Source organism: Drosophila simulans, chromosome 2R, assembly GCF_016746395.2.
Source record: "Drosophila simulans strain w501 chromosome 2R, Prin_Dsim_3.1, whole genome shotgun sequence".
In the NCBI taxonomy this organism is placed as follows: domain Eukaryota; kingdom Metazoa; phylum Arthropoda; class Insecta; order Diptera; family Drosophilidae; genus Drosophila; species Drosophila simulans.
Genome location: NC_052521.2, coordinates 8,009,622 through 8,030,523, shown reverse-complemented (window position 1 = coordinate 8,030,523; position 20,902 = coordinate 8,009,622). Strand labels below are relative to the sequence as shown.

The 20,902-nt window shown below is 43.5% G+C and overlaps 1 protein-coding gene across 4 annotated transcripts in view; it reads right to left on the bottom strand.

Annotated features, from left to right (window-relative positions):
- LOC6733895 (protocadherin-like wing polarity protein stan) overlaps positions 1-20,902 on the bottom strand; it is a 48,757-nt gene that overhangs the window by 14,566 nt on the left and 13,289 nt on the right. For all 4 annotated transcript variants that reach the window (XM_039291314.2, XM_039291316.2, XM_039291315.2 and 1 more), the window contains exon 2: positions 14,856-14,884. The gene's annotated coding sequence lies outside the window, so the exon portion shown is untranslated. The remainder of the gene's footprint in view (positions 1-14,855; positions 14,885-20,902) is intronic.

Genomic DNA, 20,902 nt, shown 5'->3' with positions numbered 1-20,902 from the left:
TCAGTGAGGTTAGCGGAGGTAATTGAGTTGCGTTTGCCCTTAAATGTAGGCCATGTATTTGAAAGTGTCGCCTGCTGGGAAAAATGTACAAAAATTACGTTTTTAAACTTTGAATTAAATTCATTAGCGCACACTTGTTGAAACGTATTCACATACATACGGTTCTTCTTTTAGTACTTTAAATATTTGAGATACTCCTCTACGAGTGTTCTAGAAATAAGTTTGTATGTGAGGTAGCTTCTGCTTTGGCAGTTTTAATGCTGCCTTTGACTTAATTAAAAACTCTTCATGAAAAGCTTTCACAAATTTTAGAGGAACCTACAAAGCAGCGGGCAACATTTTTAATTTCATTTTCCTCAGCCACGATGACTAGCTAATATGAAGCTAGATAAAGTGAAATTTAATCTTTTTTGGTTTTCTTTGGCGCTTTGTTTGGCAAACCATTTTTTCCAGCCCCCTTTGACATTTTTGCAAAATGAAGTATACAGCTTAATCAGACAACGAGGAGCAAAACTGGCGACATTGGCGGGAAATGTTGGTTGAGGGTGGTAAAGTGGATGTGCAAGTGCAGCCAACAAAATGCCACAATGTGACACTGTCCAAAGCTCGGATGACCGTTACCCGATGGTCATTTGGTCGCTGGAGTTGAAAATTTAATGAAATTCGATTTGATGTCCCTCTAATGGCCATTTGGCAAGCGTTTCGGGGACGTTAATTAACTGAAGTTAGTCGAACACGTACGGACTGGCTCACACCATACTAAAATTACGATTTGCCCCAGCCCACAGGGCTTGGACGGTCGGTCCAGGTGCCAAAAGGGGGGTCGAAGGTCGGCAGTCGTGTCGTGTCGAATTCCATTTCGCATTCAAGTTGCAACTAAACTGTTTGTTCATTGCGCTGCTCATTTCGGTGCAGATAATTCGCACGTTCGCTCCATGAAGGACGCAGCGAGCCAAAATCCCCATTTCTGGTCCTGTCCGGAATTGCGTATACGCAGTGTGGTATAGCACACATGCATTGCGCAACGAAGTCCTGTGGAGGAGTAGCAACTGGAGTGACATATGCTGAACTCTTATCTAATGCAAATCTAAAACAAATTGAATCGAGTCTGGGGACCATGAAGAATGGGAACAATGTGGCTTTAATGCATTCTAATGCAACTAAAAGTTGGAAACAAGTTCTTAGCTTTTAGAATGCTCTCTAAATATTGTATCAGTAAATATAAATATAAATTTGTTTTAACAAGTCCTGTCTGAGCCTGACAATTTATTTAGCATATTAAAAATATTGTATTAGGAATCTTTAGTTTCACTTATGCTATAGTATACTATAGTATATAGGATACAAATGTCCTTGCTGCAGACGACCATTATAAAAATGTGTTTCCCATTTGGGAATAAAGCAGGTTAGAGGAGTGCTTACAATGCCTGCAGGACATATGGAGTGGGAGCTCGCATTCTCAAGGAGTCACAACTTTTGCCTAGTCTGGACTCGTGTGTTTCTTTTTGTTATTTTTTTTGGAGAAATCCCCTAGACTGCAGTTGCGTGTGAGGCGCTTGTCGCCATGTTAATTGCAGTGTTAAAATGTTTAATTAAAATTTCAGCTTGGCCGCGTTCGACGCAGACGTGTGCCAGACCCAGGCGCAGACATTATTATTGTTATTGTTTTTCCGGGCGGCTGAGAGCACACACTGCCACACCCATGACCATACTGATACTCATGCCCCCGCCGTTGCACCCCGCTTTTCACTTTTCCACATTTTCCACCTGGGCGCAGCGGGCAGGGGGCAGACGCTTTTCATGGTTCGTCAAGCTTGAAACAGGCGCGCTGGCAGCAAACATGAAATTATTAAATTTTCACACGTTGCCTGGCCTGAAACAATTCGAAAACGAAAGGCGAAACCGAAACGGCAGGTGCATTTTGCATAGTTTTCCCAACTAATTAATATTTTTGGCGATTGCAGCCGTTGCAATTCCGAAGTTTGGTAGCTAATTAAGAATGCGTCACTGTGTCGGCTGGCAATTACAAGTTGCCATTTTGTTTTATTGCCACCCCCGTCGACGAATCGCAATTCAAAGTTATGACGCGACATATATATATGTACATATATGTACCATATGTGTGGGGCTTCGATTGGGGGGTAATGTCAAAATATTTTGGGTGGGCCTGAAGCCAGGCAAATATTTCCCACGTGTAACGAATATCGTCTAAACGGAAGCGGGAAATGGGAAATGCGACTGTTCATGGCCAGAAAGGGTTGGCCATAAACACTCGCGTTTTACGAGACATTCAGCCGCCTCGAAGAAGCACCGGCAGCTGGAAACTTTTTAAGTAGCACAATCCCAGGAAGGTGTACCTGAAATATTATCCAGCCCCAAAGTTCTCGCATTCTCCGGATTCCTTTCCATGCTCCGTCTTGGTCGTTTACAAAGTGGAAGTGTAAGCAGAGATGGGGGAGTTGCGAAAATAAAGGGAACCCGAAACGTGTCAACTTTAAGCCCGATGAAAATTTATCACGGACCGCCCACTGCGGCCTTCTGCGTGGGCGTGGCAAGCCTTTTAAAGTCTCCTAATGAGCGCCTCAAGGAAAGCGCTGACTTTGCTGGTTTTTTGCGCAATCAAGAGCGGGAAAGTGGTCCCAAAAAGCTAATGAAAATTGATCAACATTATGAGAGCGAAAAAATATTCCTTCGTAGCGAAGAGGACTTTAATTGAATTTGGTCTGAGACTTGGCTGAGTGATTTCCCTTTTGGGGCAAATTAATATTATTGCTTGTTTTGTTTTAATGAAGTGGCAAATAACCAAGGGACTCACTGTCTGCTGTCTGCGAAATTACCATAAATTCGTGGCCAGGATAAGGCGGTCGCGTGCCAGGCAGACATTAGCCAATTCGAGGACACGAAGTGCAATAAAATTCATTGTCTGCCAGGACACGAGACAGCGGCTTGCGTGCCGGAAATGCGCTTGTCTCCGGTCTAGACGATCTAGACGCTCCTTGGCATGAAAACTAAATGAAAATGCGAGGAAAACGAGACAAACAGACAAAAATAGTATTAAATAATACACCTGGCGAGTCGTGTGAGCAGCAAACTGCATTAAGGCCACATTAGCTGGCCCACACGGCGTATACGTAATTTCCAGAGTCTACAGAATGGCATCCCCCGCGCGGGAGAAGCAGCAGCACATTTCAGATACCAAGTGCCAGACGAAGCACTCAGCGCCGAGTGAAAGTGTATTTCGGATGGCGGGGTATTAATTTCCACTCGCCCGGGCACCAATTAAATTTGTACGAGGAAAAACCATTTGAAATGGCCTTTGTTAAGCATGCAAAATGCAATCGAGGACGACAAAAGGAAGCAGCCAGTGCAGCGGAAGCGGAACAAAAAGTTTCCACAACAACAGAAACATAGTAGAACAACGCACACACACACACACAGCCATTGAAATGGGAAAAGCGGGGAAAGCAATACCGAAAGAATCGAAAGAAGAAAAGTCTCTATTGTTGTTGCTGATGCTGTAGTACTCATACTTAGCCAAAGGCAGAACAGCAACAAGCAGCTACAAATGCAAACTACCAGCAAACCCCTGACCGAAAAGACACCCCCAAGCCGCACCAACCCGAAATATAACACACATGCCCCCAAAACCCCATGCCCCATTCCCCAAAACACAAGCAAACAAACGAGAGAGAACACAGCAAAGCAATGCAATTGAGCTTAAACGATAACATTGTCCAGGACAATGCATATGGAAAACTGCGGAAAAGGAGCTACGAATAAAGTGTGGAGTCACTGCACATGGAAAATCTTCTAGTTAATTTTTAGACATTTTTAATTGTAACCTAATCGGCTCTTTTCTATGAACTAAGTATTAAAGTAAAGTATTTAAGTATAAACAAATTTAAAAAAAGTTAGTTAATCAAGAATTACAATATAGCGATGTGAATATACAACGCTAGCTTAGTCCAACTACTTATATACTTAAGCTAAGTTATTCGGAATATTAATCCCAGCAGCGAGAGACCTGCAGTTGCTTTAGCATTCATTCCTATTGTTAGCAAATATTTTGTAACTAGTAGATGTGCTTAAAATGGTGAGGATAATAATTTAAGATGAAAGTCCTTTAAATATGAGGCCATTAATTTTGTTCAAGTGTGCTGAAACCTGGAAAAGGGGGAATAGAAACTTGACTTGCAACATGGCGTACAAATTAAAAGTGTGCCAGAGGCGAAACAAGTGGTACAGGAAGTGCAGCAGCTGAGCAGCAGAAATCGGCGACTGGCAGCCGGGAAAGGACTTGAAGTTAGAAGATTTAGAAGGAGCATTGTAAATTCCGCAGGACTCGCATTTAAATGCAAATCAGAGCTGCCGCCACCGGCGATCTGCTCGCGCTCCATTAGCGCGTATCGCAGGGAGGAGATTTATGTCCAACTGCCAGGATTTCAGGAAGTAAAGGCAACAGAACAGCAGCCACTTGACATTTTCACTTAATTGTGGATGGAACCGGGCTAAGCCAAGTTTTCCTGGCTCGACACAAAATCAATGCTGGATGCGCTCGAGCTGCCTTCCTTCCGGAATTGCTTAATTAATGGGGGAAGAATCGCTGAATTAGTGCAAAAGTTCCAACTGGAGCGTTCGAGTTCTATTTGGGCATGCGGGAAAGTTTGGAGTCAAAAAGTTCGCTCCAAGGCCTCTCAATTTTGCAAAAGGCGTAGCAACAGCATCCTCGACAAGCCTTTAAGAGCTCCTCCATAATTCAGTTGAACTCCACTTGCCGGATCGATTGCCCACTTGGCCGGCAGGGAAGTTTTAAGTAGATGTCAACGCTGGATGACCCGACATCCTCTCCACGCATTAATTGCACAGTCCGGAGGAGAAACATCCAAACATCCAAGTGGGCGTGCAAGGAAAGCAGGCAACGGGAAATTCACCGGCAGCAGGAGCCGCATCCGCCAAAGGAAACAAAGGATGACAAACGAAATGCGTAAATGAAATGAGGGCATGAATAAGTGAGCCAGGGCCAGAGGCATCGGGCTAAAGTGGGATTCCACTGGATTCAGTTGCTCCACCGCATATATCCGTGTGCATACGGGTCGAGGCAGGGATCTAAGTGCGTTGCAGTTAGCAGTTTAACTTTTGCCGTCAAGTTAATTCAAATGCAGAGCGAACACTTAGGGAAAATCTCATGATAAATGTGGGGGCTTGGGAGGAAGGTGGGTCGGCGGTCGGGGGAGGTGGGCTGGTTGCAGTTGACAAGCTTTTACTTCACTCTCTTTTGCGGATTTTCCTTTGTGGCATTGTCATCGTGCTCGTTGCTTTTGCTTTCTGCTCGCAATTAAGTTTGTGTGTTGTGGCTCACACATATCGCTCACAGCGAGAATTCCGCAACCGACTATGCACTGAGAAAAACAACGTACGGCATTCAATGTATTTATCATTGTTTCTTATTTATATTGCATTGCAGTAAGCATGTGTGTGCTGCAGCTTTTCTTCTTAACTTGATTTACCATTTCCTGCCACAGGATAACTAATTTTATGCAACCCCCTGATTACTGTGAGTGCACCCAAAGGGTAAAAGGGGAAGGGAAGCTAGGGGCGGACAACATATGGCAGCGCTTAATCAGAAAAACAATGGCTGCCATTGGCGCTACTTCTTCCGGAAATGTGCTGCCACTATACGAGGTTCCCGGCTGCTCAAGCTTTTAGCACATTCAGTCAAGTCCATCCATTCGCACGGAGACGCCTCTAGAAGACCAACGAGTCCTAGTCCAGGATATCATGTGGGGGATAGGGTATAGCAACAATGACAAGGAGCCAGAGGATCCGAAACGTATCGTCGGCAGTCGAGCGCAAATCCCATTGAATTTATTTTTATAGTTGTTGTAAAGTTGATTATGTTAATGCGATTTAATTCGCATTGGAGTCGCAGTTTTATGGGGAATTTATGCAGTCCTGCCTATGAAATATTGCCAGTGATTTATCCTCCCGACGGAGCGAGGCGATTTAAGTAAATTGAAAAGGGGCCCGACAGGGGATAATGGATAATCCTGTCAAATGGCTGGGAAGGAGCCGGAGTGCCGTCAATGAATCGGATCATTGGAATGCACATGCACACTGGGTGGGATTTCATTAAGAGGAGGAGCGGGAAAAGCCGGAGGAGCAGAAGAAGGGGGATCTAGCCATCAGACATCACCCATCAGCTATCAACTCTGCTAATGACTAAGACAAACAAGGAGCGGCAAAGCACTAAATGCGATTTCAGCTACCGTAACAGGATATGGCCAAAAGGAGACAGGGCAAAGGGTAGAGAACAAAGAATTAGAGATGTGATGCTGATGGTGATGGTGATGGTGGGGATGTAGGTGGCAGCAATGTGGGTCACAGTCGAGACAATGGCTGGGCATTATCAATATGTAATGACTTTAGCCTTCCACCAGCAGCACTCCGGGCGTATGAGCAATCTACCATCTACAATCTGCACCTAATCCATTAATCAAAGACTCTGTGCCAGCTCCAGTTTGCTCACCTTCCAGGGGAATTACGCCAATTGGAGTTGTCCGAAGGGGTAGAGATGGGGAAAACGGGGTGCCATTACCATTCAATTGCAGGCTGAAGACAACGCCTAATTAGCAGCAATGACAAATAATTTGCCGGCAAGCAAACAAACAACAGCAGATGCCATGGAGACAGAGTGTCCAGTAATTAGCCCACGGACAGGCTCAAACAATTTCCATTTCGATTGTTGACTGCGATTTAAGCAAACAAACTACGCAAAACAGTTTGTGTTTGTACGTGTGCAACATTTGGCAACTCACATCATGGGCAAACAAATCCGAATCCATGGCCGAAAGGCATCTTGTTGTTTTTACTGCGGCAATTCCGAAAATCGAGACCGGAAAATTATGTTGTGCAAGACATTCGAATCGGGGGGCAGCCACAAGTAAATCGAGGAAAAGTTTACTTTCCCAAATATCAAATACACATATGTACGTCTTGCATGTTATCTCATTTTAAATGGGATTTGAACTCTGCCGGAATAGGTTTTTGTGTGATTTGTGTAAGTGAATACTTTGGCTTGGCTTTGATGAGATTTTCCCTGGAAAACCATTTGCAAATTTATTCTGCGCTTTATAGTTTGCAGATGGCAAACACAGCTTGTTTGTGTCTTGATGGGAATTCAAACTTCTAGCCAAGAAATCTAATATTCATTTGAGAGAGTTAATAAACAATATACTTGCCATACACATGCCCCAGTGGTTTCACTTGATTAATTGGTCATGTGCAATATTTAATTTATGGCCTATCAATTGTTAATTAGTATATTTTACTAATAAATATTAATATTAATTCGCTTTTGTCTCGTTCTGTGTATAAATCACGCAAAACTATCATGCCCCTGGAGCAAAAGTACTCAAAGGGGTATCTGAGGAGATAGACTTGATTACGCAAAAAGTCGTAAGCATAAATAAACACACAGTTGGCATATGAATTGCCGGGCAACAAAGATAGCAAAAGTCCACATTATCCCAACTTTGTGCTTGCAGCCCGGTCCATAGAGTTTCTAGGGTTCGTACTCGTATCTGTATCTCTGCGAGCACTGGAAGTTACAACTTGTGGTGCACACTTTTGTGCGTATATGCTGCTCCTGCTCCTCCAGCAGAAACAGCAGCAGCAGCAGCAGCCCTTCAGGCATTATTAATGCGAGTGGCTGCCACTTGAAGAGTGCTTTACACGAGGAGCGGAGTGCCATGGAGCAGTATCCACCGTATCCTATTTCCCAGCCGACTGTTCCGCCTGTCGACTGGCGGAGCGGCAGTGGGCTTGGCCTGGTAATCAGCATCGACAGTTGGCCAAAAAGTTTTGTCACAAAGTCTCGAGCCGCCAGTTGGCAGTGATAAGTGCGGGTACCACAGAGGTGCAGGATAATCCTGGTGTCTTTAATTTCGCCGCATTAAAGGAGCTCAGTCTTAAGTGCAACAGCATGAGTTAAGAAATAGGGGCCTCGGGGATGAGCAAGGAATAAAGGATGCAGCCTGCCTACGGGGGGATGTTGGAGCGGCTACAATGAAATGGATTTTTATTGTACCACCGCGTCGACAAACAAATTGGAAAAGTAAATAAAACAAAGGCTGGCAGTGGGCAACACGCGGGCAGGACGAAGGAGGCAGGACGAACAGCGATGAGGACGCTGGAATGGAAGGTGTTGTCGTCGGGCACAAAGGACATAATGAATACGCTTAACTTTTAAGTCACGCTGTGCGAGATAACTTGGTGCGGAATAATGGCGCGAATAACGATGCTGACAAACAACAACAACTGGCGCTGCAAGGACAATGGGACCACAGGGCGGATGGTTTTTCCATAAAGCAGCCACAGTTGCCATACTCAGCTCGCCTCCTCCCCTCGTCCCTTGTCCTGTGTGCTGTGTCCTGAGTCCTGTGTACCCCATTTCTCTGTGGCCTGGCATTAATGTAAATGAGTCTCATTGAAATGTCAATATGACTTTCAATGCTTCAATGGGGCATGCTCTCAAACCAGACTGCGCAATTAAACCTCGCACTGATGGCGCTATCCACGTATCCATCGCCACTCCCCCAATTTCCAGCCCACTACGCTCATGGCCGAAAAAGCGCGAAGTGCAGCGCCTTAAATCAATTGGCAAACAGCAGGATAGTGGCGGGATGGGCGGCTATGGGGACGGGATCACAGTGGGCGTGGAACGGAAGTGGGTAGTGTGTGCCTGGCTAAGAGTGGCCCAAAACTCATTAAACCGTTACGCGCAGTTGAAGCGAATGAGTCATTGCCGAATTTTCCCCAACAAGCAAATACAGACTCACCTAAAAACAGGGAGGTCACAGTAAAGCAAACGTAAGTGTAACAAAGTACTAAAGATAATTGAAAACTAATATGAATATGAAATAGATAATAAGTTATTAGAACATTTTAGCTATTACAATTTTCCAAAACTTCAATAACTTAAAATCAAATGGGGTAACCAGCAATTTTACTAACATTTGGTTATTTGCAACAAGGGTCAAAGCAAATTTTTCAAATTGCATAGAGAGGTTTGGGGTTTTGCATTTTATTCGCCAACTTTTTCATTAGATTTTTTGTGTGCCCGAAAAATAAAAAGAAGTCATTGTCCTGGCAAAACTTTGATAGCTGGCCAGAGAATTCCGGTAAATTGGTTTCCCCCCGGCGCAATTGTTCACTGTACCTGGGACGCAGCACTATATAGATAGCTATATAGATGGTTAAGCTTCCTGCCCGGTACTCCGCTCACCCAAACTTTGTCGATCCGTTCTTGGGAAACTGTCCACGATGGCACAAAAATTTTCACGAATTTGTTAGCAAATGCAATCATTTTGTTACGTGGTTTTATTACAGTGGTTGCTCTGTCGCCGTACCTCTGCTATAGTTCATCGCAGCGATGCAAAGCCAATAACATGAAAATGCTCGTTTATAGATGCCCATGCCACATGCCCCACGCCGTGTGCTCCACGCTGCTCCATGCTGCTCCGTGCAACGGGGCGTATACGTAACCGTGTGCAAATATTGTCTCAATTTGGTGCTGCTGCACTACTACACTTGGCTCGCCTTCGTCGAAGGGCAAATAGAGTTGGGAGCTGGGAGTTGTGCTGAGTGAGTCGAGTTCCGCCCAGATGCAGATGCAAATGCAGATTCAGATTCAGATGGAGCTCGAGGTGGCGTGGGGTGGGGTGTGGTGTGTGGGAAATAAACAATTTGTATGCGAATTTTGCCTTTGCCATGCGAGAGAAGCCCATGAATATGAAAATGTTCAGCTTCTCTTTGCCAGCTTACAACCCTTCTGCCATCCGCCATCTGCATCCCCATGCCCATACCCATACCTTCAGCATAAGCAAACAGTGAGGAAATTGAAAGCAAAATATGATGATGTTCGATTGGCAGATTTTCCATGCGGCCGTAGTAGAGTCGAAATCCGAATCCGAATCAGAAGGCACTAAACTATTCCCTTCCAGCTCAACGCACAGGCCCCCTTAAATATTTGGCTTGGCCAGCTGGCCGAAATTAAAGGCTCATGCAAATGTCCTTATGCGCTCCAGTAAATTCTGCATTTGTCTAAGCTGATTTTGGGGGCACTGCACCGTGAACCCAAGTAGACGAGCGATGGCAAAGCCAGGAGCCGGAATTTGGTTACTAGCCCTAATAGCACACGGGGCAAACAGGGTCTATGCAACCTATTGAACTTTAAAGTTTGTGATCTGATGAGCAAGTGTTGACTTCTATGTTTGTGGCAATTGTTGCAAGCAGTTATGGATAAACCCAGTATATTCCCTCATGTTTTTTCGTTTAACCTACTGATATTATTTTCATTTGGCAAGCAATTTATTTTATTTCTCTGCAGAAAAACCAAAAATTTAGAGGTGACAGCAAGTTATGTTTTTGTATAAATATTATTTTATTCATTTTGCCCACAAAAAACATTTGGATTTCAATTTATGTTGAATATACATTTCAATTTGAATGGTAACTGAACTCTCAAAAGAAATATAGGATTGTTGCGGAAAAAAAATAAATTGAAGTGAATCACTTTTACTGAGCGCCTCATTCAGGACTTCCTGTTGATGATGATAATTGCAAAAAATAACTCCGGCAAACATGGCGAACAATATACGAATATCGCATTTAATTAATGCACGAACATTGCCGACATCACTGGGGTAACTCTTTTGTGCAGCGAGAATCAACTTCAGACATAACTGCAGGCAATACCAGGGGGAGATGTGGGCGTGGGTGCGGGCAGGAGTAGTCCGTGGAGCAGGAGGATTGGGGAAACCAGGAGCAGGACTCGCTGAAGAGCTGTCAAAGTGCTGCGGGACAAAATGGCTGCCGCTGTCTGCATTTGTATTAATGGCAGCCATGCAAGGATGCCGCTTTCAGGCGAAGGATCCTGCATCCAGGGGGAGGTCCTCGCAAAGGTGCAGGTATTTGACTGCCTTTGGCAGTTTCAAGTGCACGGGCATGTGTGCATAAACGAGACTCCTCCTACTCCTCCTGCTCCTCCTCATCGGAATTCCCGAGCTCTTCCTGCGGTGGCATCTACTATGTTGAATGCTCGAAATCAGAGTGTGGGACGTGCGCCAAGCACTTGCATTTATTTTGCAATTACTCTGCTCAAGCGTGGGGCCTTCAACTTTTTCCGCTCAAACTCGAATATAATTTCGTCTAATCAACACTTTAAGTGAACTAAATTTGTTATGAGCCAGTGAAATGTTCGCCTGGCCTGCTTTGCTGACCAATTAGTAACGTCTCCAGGTGAAATGAGAGCACAGCGAAATGTTGCACGGCTATAAAATGGTAACTAGGTGGGGCTCAAATGGGGTTCTATAATTTAGCACTCTTCCAAAAATTGCCACTCTTCTTAAAATAATTTGCACTATTTGCATAAATTTATAAAATATAAATTATTCTCAAGTTTTCCTTAGTTAAATGAATACTTCAGCAACAATTTGTATTTCCTCGTTTATGGAATTGTTCAAATATTTTGAATATTCATATATTTATCTTATTTTTGTGCTTTATAAAATTATTTCCTGTGTGCAAAATAGAAAGTGCAACCGACCAGAATAGACCCGAAAATGTCCAGCGAGGTGGAAGAAATTACAAATCAGGTCGAAAGGTCGCCGTTCGCCGGAAATGCCGCCGAAATAGAGCAGCGATGGCATTGATGAATCTCGCCATGACAAGACGGGCAATTAACCGGGTGAAAGTGGCTATAATTAGGCAACAGGGGCAGCAGTGTCCGTGACCAGGCACAAAAGACCAGGACCAAAAAAACGCGGCAGCGAATACCTAATGAGCCGGTACTATCCGAAAGGTGAGACAAAGTTGGCAGCCAAAGTGGCAAGTTGCTGTCGCAAAAGTCAGAGTGCAACATTCGGCGTCATCGTCGCTACGTTGCAACTCATCATTTGCCAGCGTGACGATGATGGGGAAAATTTGCATTCTTCTCTTTGACTTTCGTTTTGCGATTTTTCATCACCTTTCTTTGACTTTCCAGCAGAAGCAGCAGCAGAGGCAGTCGCAGCAGCAGCAGCATCAGCATCAGCAGAATGCAAAACCGTGCGCCCATAAACTACTTTTTAGCCTGGCCAACTGGGTATGCCCCCGCTGGCAACTGGCCACCAACTGTGTCAACCAGTCAAACTCGTTTCCGCTGGCTCCTCGTCGACCAAGTCGAACTGAACCGCAAACTGCAAATGCTGATTGCTCTCCCAGCTGCAAAACAGCAACAGCAGCGGCAATTGATTGAAAGAGTTCGCTCCTCTTTGGCTGGGCGCAGACAAAATATTCACCCATTTTGGCCGCTATGCCTTGAACCCGGCAACTCACAGCCAATCGACTCGATGTGTTTTCCGTGGCCTGGATCGAAATGTTCTGGTCCGAAACAATCTTGAAGGCCACTCGCAGCTGCGGTGAATGGAGAGTCAGCTAATTTTATCTGCCTGCCAAATCGGAATCCAAATCGAAATCCTGTCCATTTGAACCTGGTTTCGTGACGTTCACGCCCATATTGAATACCGAGTGCTTGCTAATATCTGCAGCTTATATAATGCAAGCGCTGCAAACGGGGGAAAACTAGTTTTCGGTCACCAAGTTTTGTTAATTTTCGCATTATTAATATGTTGTATTGAGGGAAAAGTTTAATCAACTTTTCACTGGTTTGCTGTTGATTCGCTTGCGGCCAAGGAAAGTTTGGCCGAAAAGCCCGAATTGAAGCCACAAATGAAATGAAAATACTTTTTGCCATTTTGATTAGAAGTTTGGCAAGTTGAGAATTGCATGAAATGGTCGAATAAATTGTTTATTTAATGTCCGACTTGTTGCCTTTTTCGGAGCTTCGGGCACGTACAAAACTCCGGACTTTTCGCACGTACAAGCCGCAAAGGAGCAGCGGAAAAAGGATCCGTCGCTGGATCTGGTTGATGCACATAAAGTTTAAAATGTCTAAACCTCTTTAAAACGCAGCACGGCAGTTGATGGCCCTTGTGGATAAGCACTTGCGAATATTTCTGCTAAATTGCTGGAATATAAAACGCATTTCCCTCCGCAAATATCCACTGCCCACCATTCAGCCCACTTTCACCGCAGAGCGTTTGATAGAGATTTCATTCATTCAGAAGCTAGAAAAAAAAAAACAAATTCAGTCTCGATTTCAGTTTTGCTCGGGCAATTGCAAACATTTTCGCATTTGCCACCGCAAAAACCCAGCCCCACACAAGGGAAGTCGGTGGGTTTTAAGCCACAAAAGCAAATTAAAACATTTGCCAACAGAACCAGAGCAGTTTAATGCATTACAACGGCCCGACGGCTAACATTTGCCAATTTACCATTACCATTTACCATTTACCACCCGCTGCCGTTTTGATAACTTAACTGGATATCCCTCTGCCGAGCGTTTGGCTTCCGTCAGTTGGCACAACAATTAATCACATTTAATTTATCAATTGTTCCGACGGAAAACAAAGAGATTAGGCCAAACAATAAATGCGAGCGAAGTCTGCTGTAATTATTGGGCAAAAGCGACCACAGAGAGCTCGAATGCTGTTAATTGGATCGCGTTATGAAGGTCATAAATAAGGCAGGTGAATAAAAGCAGCAATAAATGTCATACACATTATGGCATTTTCGGGTATACTTTTCATTTGATTAATAAATAATATATTGATTATTTCATTGTAATTAAATGCAGGCTAGCTAATTATTTGAATTATAAATGAGAAATCTCAAATTTACAACATAATATACTTAGATAAAACAAAACTGAGAAATGAGTATAATTATTTTACAACTGTATTTCTTACATAGTTTGGTGCCTGTGCCAATCAATCAATATATGGCTTTATTTGATTAATTAAATATAGATATACTACATTTTTCACAACAATTTTGGCTACTACAAGAGCGGCATCCTCTTACTCAACGAAAAACCAAAACATCAACTTGCTGGATACCCAGTCCTGAGCACACACACTCGCCACATTTTCAGGCCACAATCGACTCATTCATTCAGCCATGGTGGAATGTTCGGCGCTAACTGATCGGGCAAACAAAAACTGTTTCTCGGGTGTTTGGAGCTGGAAAAACGTGTGCTACATGTGGACTGGATGGGGACTATAGGATGGGATGGCTGGTATGGCATGGAGAGGCCCGACTTGATGGGAGTTTGGGTCCAGGTTCGATGGCGTCGATAGGCAGCGTTAACTGTTGTTCGAATTTGTCTGTGGTCAGTGACCCAGGCCGGTCGACTGGCCTGGAGGAGATGGAGGTATCCGAGGCGGGGCCCAACCGGCAAAACAAACATGTTTTAAGGCAGAAAGAAACATTAAGAGAGCGCCGACGATCTGCTACACTTTCATGGGGGAGCAGGGAGGTGCGGAGGAAAGAAACACATTAACTTTGGTCAGTACATGAATAGGAGCGGTCGTTAGCAGATGGAAGGGTCGTAGGGAGCGGAGGGGGATCGGAAAAGCGGACAACCCTTTGCGTGCCGAATGCCATAAAACTCTGGAAGAACGCAAAACGCACTACGGTGTCCATAAACTATAATTTGAGAGTCTTGGCCTCGGATCGCAATTATCTTCTGCCGAACATGGAGCGCGATCAGTGAGTTCGCTGCTTAAGTCTTTTGTTTCTGGCTATACACAGATCGTCGCACCATTAGAAAGCATCGCCGAATGTGCGGCACCAGAAATTAATTCAAATTCCCCAGAATGGCGGTAAATTATTCAGATATTTACTTATAGTTGGCCGTGTGAAATGCTCGCTGCGTTGGCTGCTCGCACACAAATTATGATATTATATTTACTTACATTTCCTCAAGTTAATGCGATGCCCAGGTCTGTAAAAAAGAAGAAAGAGAAAAAAGGGGAAATTAATATAAAATTACACATTACCGCACGCAGCGGAGGCGTTCGATAAAATACCCACATTATCCCTCTCACATAATGCGAAAGATTCAGAACTGAAAGTCGGGTATCATTTTAAATTTCGCACCAAAGAAGTTAACAAATTTAAGCTCTCCATTTGGAGAGGCGCCTTGTACTTGGCGCAATTCAAGTTGGAAGTGCAGAACCTGCAGTCCCCATATGCTATGGTATATAAAGCGCTAATTAAGCAAGACTCGGCCTCCGGAAACTTTTACTAAAACTAAAAGCGAGAAGACGAGCAGCGAGTGGAGCGGCAAAATTAAATTAAGCACTACTGTGGGAAAATGTCTTGGAGCGTAAAGCAATAAGAACATTTCCATGTTCCCCCTAAAAAAGTGGTTACCACCGAGGAAACCGCAGGGTGGTGGAGGTTCGAGAGTAGGAGTTAGCAACTTCGAGGTAGCCAAGCGTACAAGTTTTCCCAAAGCCCGGGGCCAGACATGTGTCAAGGTTATATGTACTCCTTCAACAATTAATGCGAAGCGACAAGAGGAAAACTCTTCGTTTAGCCAACTCGGTACCCAGAACACGGGCGAACGATTCCGAGGGGAATCCCAATCCCAATGAAATCCGGAGGGGTAAGTGGAAAGCGATGCCGGACAGGGAATGCCGGAATTTTTATTGCCCTAAGCTCCGGAACACACACGACCACACACCTGGCACCGAAGCTGCTTGAAGTGTAAATCACATTAAATCGGAGAATTTCCATGGCAGTCGGTAGCTCCTGCTGCTGACGCCGTTTATCAATTATCAGCAAGGACCGATCGTCCTGCCGGCAGTTCACAGCATTTCACAGGCAACGAGGAGAATCGATTACGCAAACAATTTAAGGCAGGGATGAGAGTGCTGCCCCAAAGCAGAAAGAAAAAAAAGAATTTATATTCCATCAATATTGGTTATATTGGGGCTCAAACCGAAAAACCCTTTCGGCCTTTTTGTCCTGCCAGAATCGGAGCGGCTTGACCATTGCCAATTTAATTTCCCATAAAATTCAAAATGTTTCCTCAACTCTTTTGCTGTATTATGGCTTTGCATATTTGTATTTATAAGTTACCGAGGCGAGTGTGCGTGGAAATTTTCATTTTCATTTTCATTTACAATTTCGATTCAATCCGCACACAAGGCCACATAGCTCACATTTGAAGGATCTCTGCCGTAAGAGTTATTTATGTTTACATTACAAATAAGTGCTGCGGCTGCCTTTGTGGGCATTGGCCATAAAGCGCTGGAAATCATTAAATATTTCGCATTTAATTTTACATTCGCAGCCCGGCAAATATTTATATCCCTGCGGATGCTTCATAAGCTCCTCCGGTCGTCCAACAGTATTTCGAAACTTATTTAATTAGTGCCATAATGTATGATTATGCCGAGTGCCTGTTAAATAATGGTTGTTTTATTTGCCTTGAAATAGCTTTGGTTTATGGGCGGTAAATAATAAAAAAGAGTAATAACAGAAATATCTAAATAGATTTGACTAAACACAAAACATGCATACTCGAATATGTTAAATATTTTTACTGCCAAATTGTAAGGAAATTTATTCTTTTTATTCTTAAAATTCAATTAAACTAGCTTCCTTGAACTGGTTCACAAGCTTCGACCCTGCAAAGATTAATTAAATGGAAATTTTGTAAGGGAACACATAAAGCATAGACAGCATTGATTAACCCACCATAGCTCGACCCTTAACCCTGCACCATTACTCCTACCACTGGCGATTCCTATTCGGAGCTCTGGAACCCATTTAAACGACGCCCACGTGACTGCCAGTTGATCCTGCAGTTTAAGACGAACATCACGTAGCCAGCCAAATGCTTTTCAAAATATTTTTACTAGGTCGCCTGGTGCCATAAAATAAAACAAAATACAAGAAAATAAAACGCGCATTTTTCACGACGTCTGGGACGTGACATAAATTAAGTTTTCCGCCATTAATGGAAAATATTATGAGCAGATACCAAGTGAAACTGAACAGAAACTTGTAAACTGGCAACTTTTAGCCGGGTAAAGTATTTCAATTTACAATGGGCGAGGGAGAAGTTGCATCCAAAGTTGAGCCAACTTGAATTGGCGATTGTTGTCGACTCTATTGAACGCCAGACTGCAGCTGAAGTTTGGTAATTTCACAAAGCTAAGACTGAGCTATATCGATTTAAGCCGGATGCAAATTCGTCGGAATGTGCTGGAAAATATGCAACAATTTCAGATGTTCAATTGTCCGGGGCAGAAATATTGTTTGCCCATTTAATCGCACCCCTAAGCCCCACTTTTGCATTTTGACATGGCGAATGCAGTCGGAATTCGTGCTCCATGAATATTTCCGGCTTTTGGCTTCATTGATTTCAGCATGCATTTTTCACTAAGCTGCCGGAGCATCGTTGCCAGGGCAAATCGTTCGACGGGGAATCAAAAACCTAATTCAAATTGCTTTGGCTATCTGCAAAAGAGGGCCGAAAGTGGCCATGTTAAGTAGGCGACTTCTCCTCGAGTGAGATGAACAGTTCTAAAGGGATCGTAAAGGCTAAGTGCTGCAGCAGCAAAACAATTGCAACACTCTCCAAACAGACAACCCATTCAGATCCCCGGGGGGTAAAGAATGTTAGGGGTTCCCTGCCTTACGACTTGACCGACTTGTACTGACCAGAAACGAAAAAAAAAGGGAAAGCCCTCGCCCTCGCCCTCCCAACTTCCACTTCTCGGGTTTATGGCTCTGTTCTATTTCATCAGCTCGGGCTTAGAGCTCCGGCTTCCATTTGCTGACCCCCAAATCCGAAATCCTTCGCTCCACCACACCAGCTCACATTTCACATTTCGCAGTCCGCGCTCATAAACATTTTAGTGGCGGGGCACGTTTCGTTTTGCGCCGAAATGCGTGTAAATTGCTTTCGCTTTGCTTTAGCCGCTGCAAATGAAACTAAAAACGCTGACCGACTGTTGAATAGTTTGCGCCAGCATCGCGCCCCATTTTATCCCACTGGCTGGCCAAAGTTGGCAAATGGCAAATGTTTGCATACGCCGACGTGATGCCGAAAGGATAATGGAAATTTCTAAAAATTGTATCGCCTTGCCGGCCATTCCGCACCGAAACAATTTTGTAATCGAAAAAGTTTGCCCGGCCTTCTGGCCGAAAGCAAACAATTAGTTTAGGGTCCGTGGGTAAAAACTGGGGCGAGTCTGAGAGCCGTGCAGTTCAGCTAGCAAATGTCAGATGCTTTTACTTATAGCCCTTAATCGCTTGCTCATGTCACGAGCTCATTGGCTCTGGCACACTTGACTGGAGTCCGTCGATTTTCAAAATACGTCGGCTTTGAATTTGTTGGGTGAAGTACACCAAACTAAAATTTAGATGACAGAAAAAGACCAACTAAATATGGGGTTATTTTGATGCATATGTCACGAATCGAGCAGTTCGAAAAAACAAGCCATGTAAGTGTGAAAGAGTTCTATATTTAAATCGAAAATTGTTTAATGAGTCGAAAACGAACAGTTTTTTTCAATATGTATCTAATAAAATTGAAAATATCCATGATATCATAATACACATGCATCGTAACCTGAAATGGGGGATGATTGGAATATAAACATGGCCGAAGTCAACCACTAAAATTATGCTTTGTTGACCCACGCTCGACGGCAGTTCAAGATTTCCTGTGATTACTCTACCGTAGACTCGGCATTTTTCCACCCACCACCAGAATCCGCATTATCTGCCCACCCGCTCCGCCGCAAAACCATTAATAATGCTTAAAATTTAAGTCCTGGCAAATTGGTTTAGCCTGAGCCGCAAAAATATATTCCCACTGCTCGGAAATAAGGCAAAAACTGGGAGCCAAAAATGTTTGTGTCGCAGTTAATTATAACGCTTAAGCTGGCAGCCAAAAAATTCCTGCCTGCGGGTTGAAATCAAGGGGGTTTACGAATATACATATATACGTGCACAAGGCGTCGGGTTTTACCTGTCAGGCGTTAATAATTCACTTGTCGACCTGCCGCAGCAGCCAAAGAGCAAAACCAAATAGCTCTGACAGCAAATTTGCTTTTAGTTTGCCTGCGAAAACTTCCACATGGTTAACTAATTAAAAGTTATTAGAACATTCCCGCCCACTTTTGCGTTGGCAAATTTATTGAAATTTATTTCGTTTTGTGCGACACGAAATTCACATTAAAATCGACTTTCATGCGGCACATCTCCGGGCAAAGGACACATGGACATGACGAGCTCCTGCCAACTAATGTGCCGCACGGAGGTCCTACCTAGTCCTGGCCAATTACCTTCACCTGATGGTCACCGGGTCAGCTTTAATTAAACGAAATATTCGCTTAGTCCGAAGGCAGTTAGATGGCTGCCCAGTGTGTTTTTGTGGCAATTTAAAATGCGAAGAGACGCACGAAAGCCGGGCAAAAAGGACCTTTTCTCATGTCGAGCGTTTGTCGGTGCCTAAAAGCAAATATTCATCTGGCGGTCCGCATCGTGTTTCACAATTTTTATTGGCATATTTACCGAAAATTAAATGGAGCGTAAAGCAATCTGGCCCAGCTTCCACTTCCCCTTCCAGTTGCTCTGCCCTTTTGGGCGATTTGCACACGCGGCGTATGCGTAATTTGTATGCCATTAAGGCGATGGGCGCAAAGACGAATTACATTAATTGCTTAGGCATCCCCCTATATACACATACATATCGTATATAGGATGTACATATAAATGGTATAGCTGCACTGGCTCTGCCCACTGGAACGCATTCAATTGTAAATTTCGTACTCGGCGCTATTGTTGATTTTTGCAGCATCTGCCTCCATTTGATCTCTCCCACTTTTCATATTCCTTGATAATTGCTTTTGTTCGCTTTTCAGGGCTCTCGTTCTTTTTTCCCTTGTTTGCAATCAATTTGATTCTCCTGGGACTTGACCAGAAATTAATTAAAATGCAAATTAATTTGCAATTATGAGAAAATCCCTCATAGAAACTGCTGCTCATAGATACTTGCTGCCATTCTGCGTGAAATTAAATCGATATGCAAATAAGCCCTTGTCCTTAAAATCGGCAAAAAAAAAAAAAGAGTGAGAGTAAATAATTCAAAACAAATATTTGGCCATGAATTAATTGCAATTTTACATTGTTTGCCTAACTATCAGCAAGCTAGATGATGACAGAGCGACTTTTTCAAGGATTACAAGTGGAATGCGAAAATGAAAGCTTAAAATGGGGGGTTTAAGCGATAATATTAGTTCTCTCTGCCGTTTTGTGTGAAAACGTTTAAATGCTTAATAATTTCATATTGTTTGAATCGAAAAAAGTAATTTAACGAAAGTTCTGGTTAACTTAAAGAAAACTTGTAGCTATTAAGAATCTACAGGTATGTGATAACAGCGTGTGTTTATGCACACCTTAGCTATCATTTAAGATAGAACCCTAAGATAATCGCTTATTGATAACCGCATTCGTGCGTGCCGTTGGCTCACACACACAAATCAACAAATGGGAAACCACTCTCGATAAAAGCCAATAATCGCATTATCCGTTAGCCAAATCCACTTACACGGAAATCAATCAGCCCCATTATTGTCTGGGTATTCGAATAGTTACCATGACCACAGCGACAAAAGCAGGCGAAAGAAAATGGCCAATCAGTGGAAATCTGGGTAAGCAAAGTGCAAGCCATCGGAGGATTCCTATAAGCCCCCTGAACTTGTTGGTTATAGGGTATGTGGCATTGGTTGAAGGGTACGATGCATGGAACGAGATGTAACTAAATACATGCGAAGATATATCAAATTCCGATTGTTAATAAATTACTTGTTAGTTTTAATGTTAGTTGTCATCATAGAAAAGAACATGAAATATAATAGATTATGCTTTTTTATACGTATTATATACCTTAATTTGCAAATAATCCCAAATTTATATTATTTTCTAGATAATTCTTTCG